Source organism: Odocoileus virginianus, chromosome 23 (genome assembly GCF_023699985.2).
Source record: "Odocoileus virginianus isolate 20LAN1187 ecotype Illinois chromosome 23, Ovbor_1.2, whole genome shotgun sequence".
NCBI classification, from domain to species: domain Eukaryota; kingdom Metazoa; phylum Chordata; class Mammalia; order Artiodactyla; family Cervidae; genus Odocoileus; species Odocoileus virginianus.
This window is the reverse complement of record NC_069696.1, coordinates 33,916,442-33,931,489: the sequence shown is the minus strand read 5'-3', so window position 1 is coordinate 33,931,489 and position 15,048 is coordinate 33,916,442. Positions and strand designations below refer to the sequence as shown.

Sequence of the window (15,048 nt, the reverse complement as noted above, 5' to 3'; positions counted from 1 at the left end):
CCAAAAAGATGTCCTTTTCATCATAGGGGACTGGAATGCAAAAGTAGGAAGTCAAAAGATACCTGGAGAAACAGGCAAGTTTGGCCTTGGAGTACAAAATGAAGCAGGGCAAAGGCTAACAGAATTTTGCTATGAGAACACACTAGTCATAGAAAGCACACTCTTCCAACAACACAAGAAATGGCTCTACACATGCATATCACCAGACAGACAATACTAAAACTAGACTGATTATATTCTTTACGGCCAAAGATGGAGAAGCTCTATACAGTCAGCAAAAACAAGACTGGGAGCTGACTGTGACTCAGATTATGAACTCCTTACTGCAAAATTCAGGCTTAAATTAAAGAAAGCAGGGAAAGCCACTAGACCATTCAGGTATGACATAAATCAAATCAGGTCATACAGTGGAAGTGACAAATAGATTCAAGGGATTAGATCTGATAGAGTGCCTAAAGAACTATGGATGGAGATTTGTGACTTTGTACAGGAGGTGGTGATCAAAACCATCCCCGAGAAAAAGAAATGCAAAAAGGCAAAATGGTTGTCTGAGGAGGCCTTACAAATAGCTGAGAAAAGAAGAGAAGGGAAAGGCAAAGGAGAAAAGGAAATATATTCCCATTTGAATACAGAGTTCCAAAGAATAACAAGGAGAAATAAGAACGCCTTACTCAGCGATCAATGCAAAGAAATAGAGGAAAACAATAGAATGGGAAAGACTAGAGATCTCTTCAAGAAAATAAGAGATACCAAGGGAACATTTCATGCAAAGTGGGCACAATAAAGGAGAGAAACTGTATAGAACTAATAAAAGCAGAAGATACTAAAAAGAGGTGGCAAGAATACACAAAAGAACTATAAAAAAGGTCTTAATGACCCAGATAACCACAACTGTGTGATCACTCACCTAGAGCCAGACAAACTGGAATGTGAAGTCAAGTGGGCCTTAGGAAGCATCACTACGAACAAAGCTAGTGTAGGTGATGGAATTCCAGCTGAGCTATTGCAAATCCTTAAAGATGATGGTGTGAAAGTGCTGCACTCAATATGCCAGCAAATTCAGAAAATTTAGCAGTGGCCACAGGACTGGCAATGGCCAGTTTTCATTTCAATCCCAAAGAAAGGGAATGACAAAGAGTGGTCAAACTACTGCCCAATTGCACTCATCTCACACGCTAGCAAAATAATGCTCAAAATTTTCCAAGCTAGTGTTCCACAGTATATGAACCGAGAAATTCCAGATGTTCAAGCTGGATTTAGAAAAGGCAGAGGAAACAGAAATCAAATTGCCCACATCCATTGGATCATTGAAAAAGCAAGAGAATTCCAGAAAAACATCTATTCTGCTTCATTGACTACATTAAAGCCTTTGACTCTGTGGATCACCACAAACTGTGCAAAATTCTTAAAAAGATGGGAATATCAGATCACCTTACCTACCTCCTGAGGAATCTGTATGCAGGTCAAGAAGTAACAGTGAGAACTGGGCATGGAACAATGGACTGGTTCAAAATTGGGAAAGGAGTACATCAAGGTTGTATATTATCATCTTGCTTATTTAACTTATATGCATAGTACATCACACGAAATGCCAGACTGCATGAAGCACAAGCTGGAATAAAGATTGTCAGGAGAAATATCAATAACCTCAGATATACAGATGACACTACCCTCATGGCAGAAAGCAAAGAGGAACTAAAGAGACCTTTGATGAAAGTAAAAGAGAAGAGTGAAAATGCTGGCTTAAAACTCAACATTCAAAAAATGAAGATCATGGCATCCGGTCCCATCATTTCATGGCAAATAAATGGGGAATCAATGGAAACGGTGACAGACTTTATTTTGGGAGGCTCCAAAATCACTGCAGATGGTGACTGTAGCCATGAAATTAAAAGACGCTTGCTCCTTGGAAGAAAAGCTATGACCAACCTAGACAGCATATTAAAAAGCAGAGACGTTACTTTGCTGACAAAAGTCCATCTACTCAAAGCTATGGTTTTTCCAGTAGTTATGTATGATGTTAGAGTGGATCATAATGAAAGTTGAGCAGTGCAGAATTGATGTTTTTGAACTGTGGTGTTGGAGAAGACTCTCGAGAATCTGTTGGACTGCAAGGAAATCGAACTAATCAGTCCTAAATGAAATCAGTCCTGAATATTCATTGAAAGGACTGATGCTGAAGCCGATGCTCCAATACTTTCGCCACCTAGTACAAACAACTGACTCACTAGAAAAGACCCTGATGCTGGGAAAGATTGAAGACAGGCAGAGAAGGGGACAAAAGAGGATAAGATGGTTGGATGGCATCACCGACTTGATGGGCATGAGTTTGAGCAAGCTCTAGGAGTTGATGATAGACAGGTAAGCCTGATGTGCTGCAGTCTGCGGGGTCTCAAAGAGTCAGATATGACTGACTGAACTGAACTGAGCCTCAGAGATTTTAATTCTACCAGTTGGGGTAAAACATGGCTAGTGGTATTGTTAAAGCTCCACAGGTGGTTCTAATGTGCAGCCAGTGTTGAAATCTATTGGATGAGAGCTCAGTGGATGTTAGTAATCATTCTAGGTTGATAATGAATAACTTGTTCTCCGCAAACTAAAACATTAACTCTTCAAGCATCATGCAGAAGACAAGAATCTTTGGACTAAAAAATAATCAGTTTATTCTAATATACCCTCATGCTTAGAAATGCTATGGGAAAAATAGTCATATATGGCATTTCTTCTTTTCTCTGCAGCTGCAAAATCCCTTGAATGTGTTAGGTTCTGTGGAAAAAGTGGAGATCAATATTCTAAATATCAGCAAAATATTTTATAAAACAGAATTTGTAAGTAGCTAATACTCACAGAGGATCCCCTAATTTAATACATCACAAAATCTGATGTATTAAATTCAAAGAGCAATCCCTTAAAAGGAATCAAAGTAATTATCACATATAAGCTTACAGGTACATTTTAAATGTTTGATTTTTTTTTTTTTTTTTACAAAACTTCAAATTGTAAACAGGTTATAAAAGCTTTAATATCGTTACCATCTTTCTAAATTCCATATATATGTGTTAGTATGCTGTAATGGTCTTTATCTTTCTGGCTTACTTCACTCTGTATATAAAGAGACTCAGATGTATAGAACAGACTTGTGGAGAAGGCGAGGGTGGGATGTTTCAAGAGAACAGCATCGAAACATGTATATTATCTAGGGTGAAACAGATCACCAGCCCAGGTTGGGTGCATGAGACAAGTGCTCGGGCCTGGTGCACTGGGAAGACCCAGAGGGATCGGGTGGAAAGGGAGGTGGGAGGGGGGACTGGGATGGGGAATACATGTAAATCCATGGCTAATTCATTTCAATGTATGACAAAAACCACTGCAATGATGTAAAGTAATTAGCCTCCAACTAATAAAAACAAATGGAAAAAAAAAAAGCTTTAATATGTGTACTAAACAAGGTTTTAAGCTATTCTGACATAAATTTAAGTCTAAATTTCTCTATCATCTTCTTTGGAAGAAACTGCACAATGATGGTTTTTGCTTTCAGTCTTAAAAATAAGACATAAATCTCATAGCAGAATGTTACTACTACTGGGGGATCTATAATTAAGTTATTTCATACTTAAAAGGTAACTTTAGAAAGTAAGTCAGAATAAACATTTTCACATGCTAACGAAATCAGAATAAGGGGAAGGCCACCGGGGATGAATAAAGAACTGATTTCTTTGTAGCTTGTCCAGAGATCTGACTACTTGGAGAATTAATATACAATACTATGTTGAAGGTAAATATATTATTACTACCAATAATAATAAATTTATTCACTACACTGGAGAGACTATATAAACAACCAAAATTAACCACTTAAAGGAATTACTTCAAAGTTCAGAAACATAAAATAGAAAATTTGCAATAAGATATTTGTTTCAGAACACCCATACACATTCACAAGAAAGTCACATAAAATGCCTCTGTGGGCTTTCCCATAAAATGCAACTAATATATGTATTAAATATACTAATATACATACTAAAACACTTGTTATCAAATGCATCATCTTACCAATCTTCATAACAATCCAACCATTATTTCTCCATTTTACAGATGTGGAAACTGCAGCTCAGAGTTCAAATCCCCACTATGCAAAGGGTCATCCGCGAGCAACAGCAACAGCATTACCTGGGAACATGTAAGAACTGTGTATAGGCTCCTTCCCAAAACTATTAAATCAGCATCAACATTTCAAGAAAATCTCCAGGTGACTTCTGGAAAGTCCCATGGCCAGAGAAGCCTGGCTGACTGCAGTCTGTAGGGTCACAAAGAATCAGACACGACTGAAGCGATTTAGCACGCATGCACCAAGTGACTCCTATATGAGAGTAGCACTGGTGTATGTAAGTTGCCCCAGCCATGTGTTTAGATGCTACCTGAGTCAGGGCTTAGCTTGCTCAGTGTTAGCAGGTTTTAAAATGTATATCCTAGGAAGTAAATGATAATATTATTTTATAAATTAAAATAAAAGAGGTAAGACTGAAAATGGGCATAGATAGGTCACGCCAGAGTGAAGGAAGATAGGAGGGTTGCAGACCCTATAGGTATGAATGGGAGAAGAATTCACACCCAGAGCAACATGACCCTCTGCCCTCTGACTGACAGAGCAATCAGCATCAATTTCTCCAACAGTCCTAGGTGCCAACACCTCACAGTGTCTGTCCCCTCACACTCCACATTGCCGAAAGAGCCATTATCTCGTATGGGTCAGCAGAGAGACTGCTTCACACCCCTTGCTGTGGCTGTTATCACCATTGCTGGGACCATTTCCTGAGCCAGGTGGGCTCATGCTCCTGTAATAGAACAGCATCACTTGCAGGTTTCCCTGGATATGGACCTTGCCTCTCACTGCAGTTTTCCAAACCCTGGCAAAGGCAGAGCCCAGCTCATTTATGTCTGAGAATCTTCATATCTTATGTGTGTTCTGTCAGCTGCCCCTTGGTGCCTGCTATTTCCTTTTCCCTCCTCTTGTTTTCCTATTCCCAAATCTCTTGACTTTGTCCACAGATTCTGCTCTTCAGCTAGTGACAGCTGAAATACTCTGAGAACCTCTCTGTTCACAGTCAGCAGCCAACACAGTATTCCTTGGAGCCCTTAGGAGCTAAAGGCAAGCTGTGACTTGTGCATCCTGCAGGAAGAAAGGCCCATATCCCTCTCCAAGTCCAAGTCACGTGATGTGGGACAGCCCAGTCAGCCTTCAGCTAAGCCTTCAATCCCAGCACAGCCTCCTCTGTCTGCTTCCTTCTTCCTACACAGCAATATCTGTTTACATCTCCATATGTAGGGTTCTGTTCAGCGCCTAGTGCATTAGAGACGCACAATCAGCATTGATGGTTTTGAGTGGATCACCAATTGTCTCTATATACTTCTTCATCAAATTCACCAGTCATGCTCAGACATGTCTGAGCCACCTTAGTGGAGACAGGTTAAGTGCCCAGTGGAATTCCCTTCCATTAATGCCGATGACGGATTCTACAAAGGTCGGTATCATTAGCGATCAGACAGGAGCCCCTGCTCTGTTCCCTCTGCTCTGCACACAGTGCTCCTTGCCTCTCTCCCCTGCAGACTCATCACCTGCATCTCCTAGAGGGCTGCCTCATCTCCTGAGACACTTCCACAATCCATCCTGCATTCACCTGTAATTCAGACCCAAGCTGGGCTTCCCTGGCTCCCACGTGATGTGGTCAAATGGGGCTTATCAGGGCTGCCCAAACTTCCTCCTTGCTGTTGATGCACTTGACCCAGCTCCAAGGAGATGGGACTCCTTGCAGTGATACTCCACCTTTGCCAAGAAATCTCTAGTCCCAGGGAATATGTGAATCACCACATTGGGGAATTATTGTATGCTGGGGTTCATTTCCTTTTATTAGGGAAAATAGCATATAACCAGAAGACCGTGTTAGTCACTCAGTCATGTTCGACTCTTTTGTGACCCCACAGGCTGTAGCCCTCCAGGCTCCTCTGTCCATGGAATTCTCTAGGCAAGGATACTGGAGTGGGTAGCCATTTCCTTGTCCAGGGTCTCTTCCTGACCCAGGGATTGAACCCAGGTCTCCTGCATTGCAGGCAGATTCTTCACCATCTGAGCTACCAGGGAAGGCAAACCGGAAACTAAACTAAGTGCTGTAAAATCATTGAATGAATTTAATTTAATCCTTACAGCCCCTTTTGTCAGAGAGAAGATTTTTAGGAGAGGAAACTAAGGCTCAGTTAGGCAAATTAACAAGTAAGGTAGCTAAGGAAGTTACACAGTTAATAAATGGTGCAGGCTAGATTAAGATTCATGACTAGCCATCTCCACACCTGATCTGAATCTCTTGAAAAGTGTAGACACTGGCTTGAGTGATGGGTTCCTTCTCCTTCACCTTTGTGAAGATGTGTACTTGTGCCCAGCAGACAGAGAATTGGTGTCTGCAATTAAATGAGGGAAATGATGTGTGCAGTGTCATTTAAGACTGCACCTCATCACATCTGTAGAAGTTGTTCACAAGCTAGTTTATAGACGGGGTATAGTGACTCCTGCTGAAATGCTCAGCAAGTCCCTGCTGTGGGGAGAAATCGGAGGTGGTGCTGAACTCTCCCCCAGGTGGCGCTAACGGTAAAGAATCCTCTTGCCAACGCAGGAGACAAGAGACACAGGTTCCACCCCTGGGTGGGGAAGATCCCCTGGAGGAGGACATGGCAATTCACTATAGTATTCCTGCCCTGAGAATCCCATGGACAGAGGAGCCTGGCTGGCTACAGTCCACAGGGTGGCAAAGAGTCGGACACGGCAGGAGCAACTTAGCACATGCACTTGAGTGTCAGCAAGAGCCTCAGGGCCCAAGGGTGGGCCCTGGGAATAGTGCTGACAGGAGCATGTCAGCAGAAGGCCCTGCTGACAAGAGCCACCACCACTGTGACGTGGTGATGAGATACGCCCCAGAATCTTTGGCCAACAATAGCTACCTCCACCGAGAACCGATTCCTCTCTGGAAGCTGGGCAGCAGCCGGGCACTGGCACCTCCCCCGGGAGGCAGGCCAAGGCCACCCTTGGGAGCCCAGTTGTAGCCTGCGGAGACCTGGCTCCCCTCACTATGCCCGACGTGAGTCATATATGTGGGAACAGAGTGTGCTGAGTTTTCCGGAAGCTCCTCACTGAGGAGGAATAACATTCCCAAGTGAAAAACTGGCAGGATTAGACACTGAAATTTGAGGTTGGGGAGCCTTCTGCGGAGAGTTTCAGTTCTGACTGGGTTCCTTGGCTGGAGTGGGGGGACACCTTCAGAAGAAGGGTGCGTGTTATTATCTGCCATGTGCTTTGGGACATCTGGTCAGCAGCTGTTTACCAGAAGTATCCCTTTTAAACTTCCGGGTTCACCATCATCACTGCACAAGGGTTTTTTTTTTTTTTTCCCCTTAGAGCTGATCTTATTCTTCTGGCACCTCCACCTTTCTGACATTTATTTTTGAAGTGTAACCTAATTCCCTCCTGAAATTTCTGGATGTTTCTCTGAGGTTCTCGCCTTGCTCTTTATTTTAAACACTTTTCTGGGAGTTCTATTTACATGCCTTTCTTAAGGGTCCCCAGACTCCTCTCCATCACCCGGGCTGGGCTGCCAGTGCAAAGCCTCCTTTCATCATTTCACTCATGTTTGGGTCCTGTCTTGCAGCTCCTTCATGTTCCCACCACACAAACATTTCACTCTACACTCTCACACGAGAACACCCTCAGTGATGTTTACATATAATAGCCTACCTTTTTTCCAGGGCTTGAGAAATTCTCTAAGAAAAACTTAGTCATTTGTGGAGGCTTCTTTAAATTCTACCGTTCTGCTGAGTCTCCAGGTAATTACTGCTCATTGCAGTGCTAACGGCAGCCTCAGATTACCTCCTCCATGCCTGCTAAGGACTTTCCTGTGGCCCTAGGCAGAGTTTCCGAAAGTGGGAGGTCACTGCCAATCCCTCCCTGGATGAAATGTGCCACAAAGTGCTGGTTGTCCTACAGGCTTGCCATGGAGACCGAATGTCATCCTTGATGGATGCATTTATGTGTGTTAATAAACACAGCACAATGGCTGGCCTCCTTTCCATCTGCATTATATGTGTTTGATGCTAAATTTGTTTGAATTCCTTTTGAGTTATCATTTGTTATTCTCACATACTTTGACTCTTGTGATCAGGTGTCCCTACAGAGATGATTCTTATGAATGTAATAAATCTTTGCAAAGACTTTGCCTTATATTGAGAGAGAGACTATTTTTCCTATCAACTGGCACCTTTTAAATTTACCCTTTTCCTAATTTGTTTCTCCTTTTCTTGCACAAAGATCACTGGAAATATGTAGTGAATTCTCATTAAAGGCAACACCCTCCTATATTCTCAGGTAAATATGTTTGAGAAATTTAATTATGTTTTTTCCCAGTAAAACAATTTCAGTGATTTTTTTAAATAAAAATATTTTCTCACTGCTTTGATGAAATGTTGCAAATGTCGTTTCTGGTCTTGTTCAGACTCACTTTTTTGGTTGAGAGTAAAAAGATTATATATTCTCACTTAATGCTGAAATACTTTACTGCAGATATTCCAGCACCCCAATGTTCATCGCAGCACTGTTTATAATAGACAGGACATGGAAGCAACCTAGATGCTCATCAGCAGATGAATGGATAAGGAAGCTGTGGTGCATATACACAATGGAATATTACTCAGCCATTAAAAAGAATTCATTTGAATCAGTTCTAATGAGATGGATGAAACTGGAGCCCATTATACAAAGTGAAGTAAGCCAGAAAGATAAAGACCAATACAGTATACTAACACATATATATGGAATTTAGAAAGATGGTAATAATAACCCTCTATGCAAAACAGAAAAAGAGACACAGATGTACAGACCAAAAATGTTTTGACTATTCTTTTTAAAATCACATTTAATTTGAGAATAGGAAATATGTTTTTAAACCTAATCAGAAACTTAATATATGCCATAAAAGAATGCCAAAAATGTCACAAGAACCAGGAAGAGGTCTTTATTATTTGATTATTTTAACCTAGTTATTTAATTATAGTAAATATGCATAAAACAATAAATTACTATATTTAGAAAGTAATTATTTTCACCTAAATCAGACAAACTGGACAAACTTTGGTCCAGTTTATTAAGGCATAACTGATACATAAAAATTGAATATATTTAAGATGTATAAGTGATGAGTTAATATATGTATACATTGTGAAGTAATTATCACAATAAAGTTAATCAACACATCCATAACATTATATAGTTAATATTTTCACGTGTGTGGTGAGAACACTTAAGATCTGTTCTCGGGAAATTCCAAGTATACAATACATTATCATTCACTATAGTTGTCTGGCTATACATTAGATTCCCAAAACGTAATCATCGTATAACTGAACATCTGTACCCTGTGGCCAAAATTTACCTATTTTCCCAATTCCCAATTCCTGGCAATCTTCACTCTACCCTCTGCTTCTAAGAGATTTAATGTTTTAGATTTCATATATGAGTGAGATCATGCAATATCTGTCTTTCTCTGTCTGGCTTCTTTTATTTGGTGTAGTGTCCTCCAGGTTCAGTCATGGTATTGCCACAGCAAGATTTCCTTCTTTTGGAATATAGGTATAGATGTAGATGTAGAGTTTGTCATTGTCCTTCTTTGGGATTGAAATGAAAACCAACCTTTTCCAGTCCTATGGCCACTGCTGAGTTTTTCAAATTTGCTGACGTATTGAGTGCAGCACTTTTCAGCATCATCTAGACAGTGTATTAGAAAGCAAAGACATCATTTTACCGACAAATGTCGGTATAGTCAAAGCTATGGTTTTTCCAGCAGTCATGTACAGATGTAAGAGTTGGATGATAACGAAGGCTGAGCACTGAAGAACTGATGCTTTCAAATCATATTGCTGGAGAAGACTCTTGAGAGTCCCTTGGACTGCAAGGAGATCAAACTCATTAATCCTAAAGGAAGTCAACCCTGAATATTCATTAGAAGGGCTGATGTTAAAGCTGAAGCTCCAATTTGGCCACCTGATGCAAATAGCCAACTCATTGGAAAAGACCCTGATGCTGGGAAAGATTGAAGGCCAAAGGAGAAGGGGGTGGCAGAGAATGAAATGGTTAGATGGCATTACCAATTCAATGGACATGAATTTGAGCAAACTCTAGGAGATAGTGGAGAACAGAGGAGCCTGGCAAGCTATAGTCAATGAGGTCAAAGAGAGTTGGACATGACTTAATGACTGAACAACAACAGCATAAATGTAGATATATGAATACATACATCTTATATTTTCTTTATCCATTTAACTGTCAACAGACACTTAGTTGTTTTCTTTTTGACTAGTGTTAAATAATGCTACAATGAACATGGGAGTGCAGATATGTCTTGGAGATCCTGATAGCATGTCTTAAGGATATACATCCAGAGTGAGGTTGCTGAATCATTCGTATGAATGATTTTTTGCTTTTATTTTAACAAAATTGTAAGGACTTTTCCATACTTCCTTATTTTCATACTTTCATAACAACTGTACACTGATACACTCTCATCAACAGTCTACTAGGGTTCTCTTGTGAAGTCTTGCTATCTCTTGTCTTTTGGTAAAAGTCATCATAACAGGTGTGAGGTTTTGATTTGTGTTTTCTTGATGATTAGTGATTTAAAACACCTTTTCAGGTAGCTCCTGGCCATTTTGTTTTTCAGTTATCTGTGTCTCTTCTCTTGAGAAATATCTATTCAAGTTCTTTGCCTATTTTTAATTGGATTATTTTTTTTTCTATTGAGCTGTATATGTTATTTATATTATTTAAATATTAACTCTTTATCACACTTGCAAATATTTTCTCCTATTCCATAGGTGGCCTTTACATTTTGCTGGCATTTCCCTCACTGTGCAGAAGACTTTTAGCTTGATATAGTCCCATTTTGCCTCCAGGGTCACAGATGGATGTGTGTTCTGCCTATTCCTGAGCAGGCAGGGTTACTTTTGGACTGTGGCTGAGCAGAGTTAGAGCTGGGTCATGGGCTGCATAGTCCAGCTAAAGCTTTGTCAGCTTTTTTTTCTTTTATTTAAATGAAAGACCAACTCCTACTTTCATTGATCCCTTCTATTATCTTTCTAGTCTCTTTTTCACTTATTTTTCTCTAATCTTTATTATTTTCTTCCTTTTGCTAACTTTGAGCTGAGTTTGCTCTTCCTTTTCTAGTAGAAAGTTAGACTAAAACTATGTAAAGTTGTTTATTTGACATCTTTCCCCCCCTAAATTTAGGCATTTATCATAACAAGTTTTCCTCTACGAACTGTTTTTTGCTGAATACCATACATTTTAGTGTATTGTGTTTCCATTTTCATTTGTCTCAAGATACTTTTTGATTTACCGTTTGAATTCTTTTTATCTATTAGTTATTCAGGGACATCTTAATTAATTTCCACATATGAATAAATGTTCCCATTTTCCTCCTGTAATTGATTTCTAGTTTCATACCAGTATTGTCAGAAAAGATACTTTAAATTGAGTTCACAGACAGATCTGCTCATGAGAGCCTGTAAGAAGGTCTACAGATGGGCTTCTTCATGGTACATAGCTAGTATCAAAATCAGCATGTCCATTATCCAAGGCATGGGTAGGCATAGCTTGTCCCTGGTTGCTTGGGAAATGGTAATGTTGGCAGAACCAAGGCTAAATGGGACTGTAGACAAGTCTGCAGGGGACCTGGGCTTCTTCTGGGTCTGTAGCTAGAACCATGGTCAACAAGCTTCCACCTGTGCTTGGTGTTGCCTTATCAAAATGGCATTTCTTAGTCTTGGGTTCCATCAGGGTGAATACTACAGCTTCCATGAATGGTAATGGATGGCTGCCAAATTACTGTTTCTGTGGGAGGAAACAGACAGAGCATCTCCTATCCTGTCATCTTGCTGACATCATCTCTAGGTGAATTAATTTGTATACTGGGAAATAGGAAACAGGTTTATCTAATTCAGTGAATTTTTATTCCTTCAGTAAATAGCAAGTACAAATATTTGGCAATCTTGATTAAAAAAAAACAATGAACCTAAGGTTAAGAATGAAACGGGCAGCCTGGGCCTCCTTTTATGGTTTTGTGATGAGGTTGTTGATCATCTCCCCACCTCCGTCCTATAAAACAAACCCTAACTGGACAAAATTTACAAAGCAACCATTTCTTGCTGATCATAGGTATACAATAAATTGAGAAATATTTGTTTTTGAAGACTTCCAAAATTTTTTTTCACATAAGAATTTGGGAGGCTGAGGCCTATTTGCTAGTGGTTCTTCCCATCCCAAACTTCCCCTTACACAACTATAGTTATAGATGATAACTATAGTTTTATTAGCTTGGGTCTGGCCTCAAAACTTGCAGCTTTGCTACCAAAGAAGGTAGGTTTGATTTGTAGCAGGGCATAAAAACTCACAGCTCTGCCACACTGCTATATTTGCCAGAATTAGTCAATAGTAACCTGAAGTAGATTGTGATGACATTAGAACCAATTAAATGTTTATATTGTAATCCCCAGAATAAAGAAGTCTCATAAATATAGTTAATAAAAGGGAATTAAAATTGAATATATATATATATATATATATGTATATATATATATATTGCTCAGTTGTGTCCAATTTTTGCAACCTTTTGGAATTTAGCCCATTTTGTCCATGGGATTTTCCAGGCAACAATACTGGAGTTGGTTGCCATTTCCTCGTCCAGGGGATCTTCCCAACCCAGGGAGCAAACCTGAGTCTCTTGCAACTCCTGTATTGGCAGGTGGAAACTATACCACTGCACCACCTGGGAAGCTATTATATATTTAACCAAAAAGAAGATAGTAAATGGGAGACAGAGAAATCAAAAATATGTAAGACATATGGAATACTGATTGCAAAATATAAATGGATTAAAAATTTTAGTTAAAAGGCATGGAGTGTCACACTGGATAAAAATGATACAACTGCATGCTTTCTACTAGAAATATGCTTGAGATCCAAAGACACAAATAAGTTCAAAGTTAAAAGATGGAAGAAGATACAGCATGAAAATAATAACACAAACAGTAACTGTAGAAAAGCCATAGAATCTATCTTAACCACCTACCCATGTATCATTTCAGCTTTTCTTTTTTTTTCCCATTTATTTTTATTAGTTGGAGGCTAATTAATTTACAATATTGTAGTGGGCTTTGTCATACATTGACATGAATCAGCCATGGATTTACATGTATTCCCCATCCTGATCCCCCCTCCCACCTCCCTCTCTACCCAATCCCTCTGGGTCTTCCCAGTGCACAAGGCCTGAGCACTTGTCTCATGCATCCAACCTGGGCTGGTGATCTGTTTCACCCTAGATAATATATATGTTTCGATGCTGTTCTCTCGAAACATCCCACCCTCGCCTTCTCCCACAGAGTCCAAAAGTCTGTTCTGTACATCTGTGTCTCTTTTTCTGTTTTGCATATAGGGTTATCATTGCCATCTTTCTAAATTCCATATATATGTGTTAGTATACTGTATTGGTCTTTATCTTTCTGGCTTACTTCACTTTGTATAATGGGCTCTAGTTTCATCCATCTCATTAGAACTGATTCAGATGAATTCTTTTTAATGGCTTAATAATATTCCATGGTGTATATGTACCACAGCTTCCTTATCCATTCGTCTGCTGATGAGCATCTAGGTTGCTTCCGTGTCCTGTCTATTATAAACAGTGCTGCGATGAACATTGGGGTGCACGTGTCTCTTTCAGATCTGGTTTCCTCGGTGTGTATGCCCAGAAGTAGGATTGCTGGGTCATATGGCAGTTCTACTTCCAGTTTTTTAAGAAATCTCCACACTGTTCTCCATAGCGGCTGTACTAGTTTGCATTCCCACCAACAGTGTAAGAGGGTTCCCTTTACTCCACACCCTCTCCAGCATTTATTGCTTGTAGATTTTTGGATAGCAGCCATCCTGACTGGCGTGTAATGGTACCTCATTGTGATTTTGATTTGCATTTCTCTGATAATGAGTGATGTTGAGCACATTTTCATGTGTTTGTTAGCCATCTGGATGTCTTCTTTGGAGAAATGTCTGTTTAGTTCTTTGGCCCATGTTTTGATTGGGTCATTTATTTTTCTGGAATTGAGCTGTAGGTGTTGCTTGTATATTTTTGAGATTAATCCTTTGTCTCTTGCTTCATTTGCTATTATTTTCTCCCAATCTGAGGGCTGTCTTTAAATAAACAAATGGGACCTAGTCAAACTTAAAAGCTTTTGCACAACAAAGGAAACTATAAGCAAGGTGAAAAGACAGCATTTCAGCTTTTTTTGATCAGGAACCTGGGTAGGTCAAGTAAAGATTCTCTCTCCTCTCCTTATGGGGTCAGCCAGACAGTTCAGGGCTCTTATCAGCAAAGGGGCGTTAGAAATGCCTGCAGCTCTTTCTTTAGAAGCAACTTCTCAAACTTTTGTTACTCTATATTGAAACTAACAATGTTGAGGTACATGAGGAAATATTTTCTAGTAAAAGCCTACAACTGGTAGGTGGGAAAACTGAACAGGAAGCACATGAGGCTGTTTGCAGCATCACAGTCCTGGAGTCCAGGGATAAGGTGGGATGGTTGCCCAAGCAGTAAGAGTCCTTTGCCCACAACCATCCCACCCCATCGCTTGGTTTTCATGTTGTTTTCCTTGGTTCTGTTTGGCTCTTCCCAGCTCTGGAGAAGTGCCCTATTTTCTATGTCTGACAACCTGTCTCTAGCACCTGTGTCCGCTTGAGATCTGGGGTGACTGCTCTTCTAAATGAATCGAACATTTTGCATGCCTATCAGCTGTATGTGAGCGGTCTGATTTCTCTACATCTTTACTCACAGTGGTTACTTTCTGTCTGTTATTTAGAGACATGCTAATTGTTGTGACTTATCTCGTTGTAGTTTAGATGTGCATTTCCTAAATGATGAATGATATTATAAATCTTTTCATGTGCTTTTTATCCATTTGTACATTTTA

The 15,048-nt window shown here is 39.9% G+C and overlaps 1 long non-coding RNA gene across 1 annotated transcript in view; it reads left to right on the top strand.

Moving 5' to 3' along the window:
- The first annotated feature begins 6,991 nt into the window (after positions 1-6,991).
- LOC110144402 (uncharacterized) overlaps positions 6,992-15,048 on the top strand; it is a 42,410-nt gene continuing 34,353 nt past the window's right edge. The window contains exons 1-2 of the long non-coding RNA XR_011483096.1: positions 6,992-7,127; positions 8,351-8,407. This is a non-coding gene — a long non-coding RNA (uncharacterized lncRNA). The remainder of the gene's footprint in view (positions 7,128-8,350; positions 8,408-15,048) is intronic.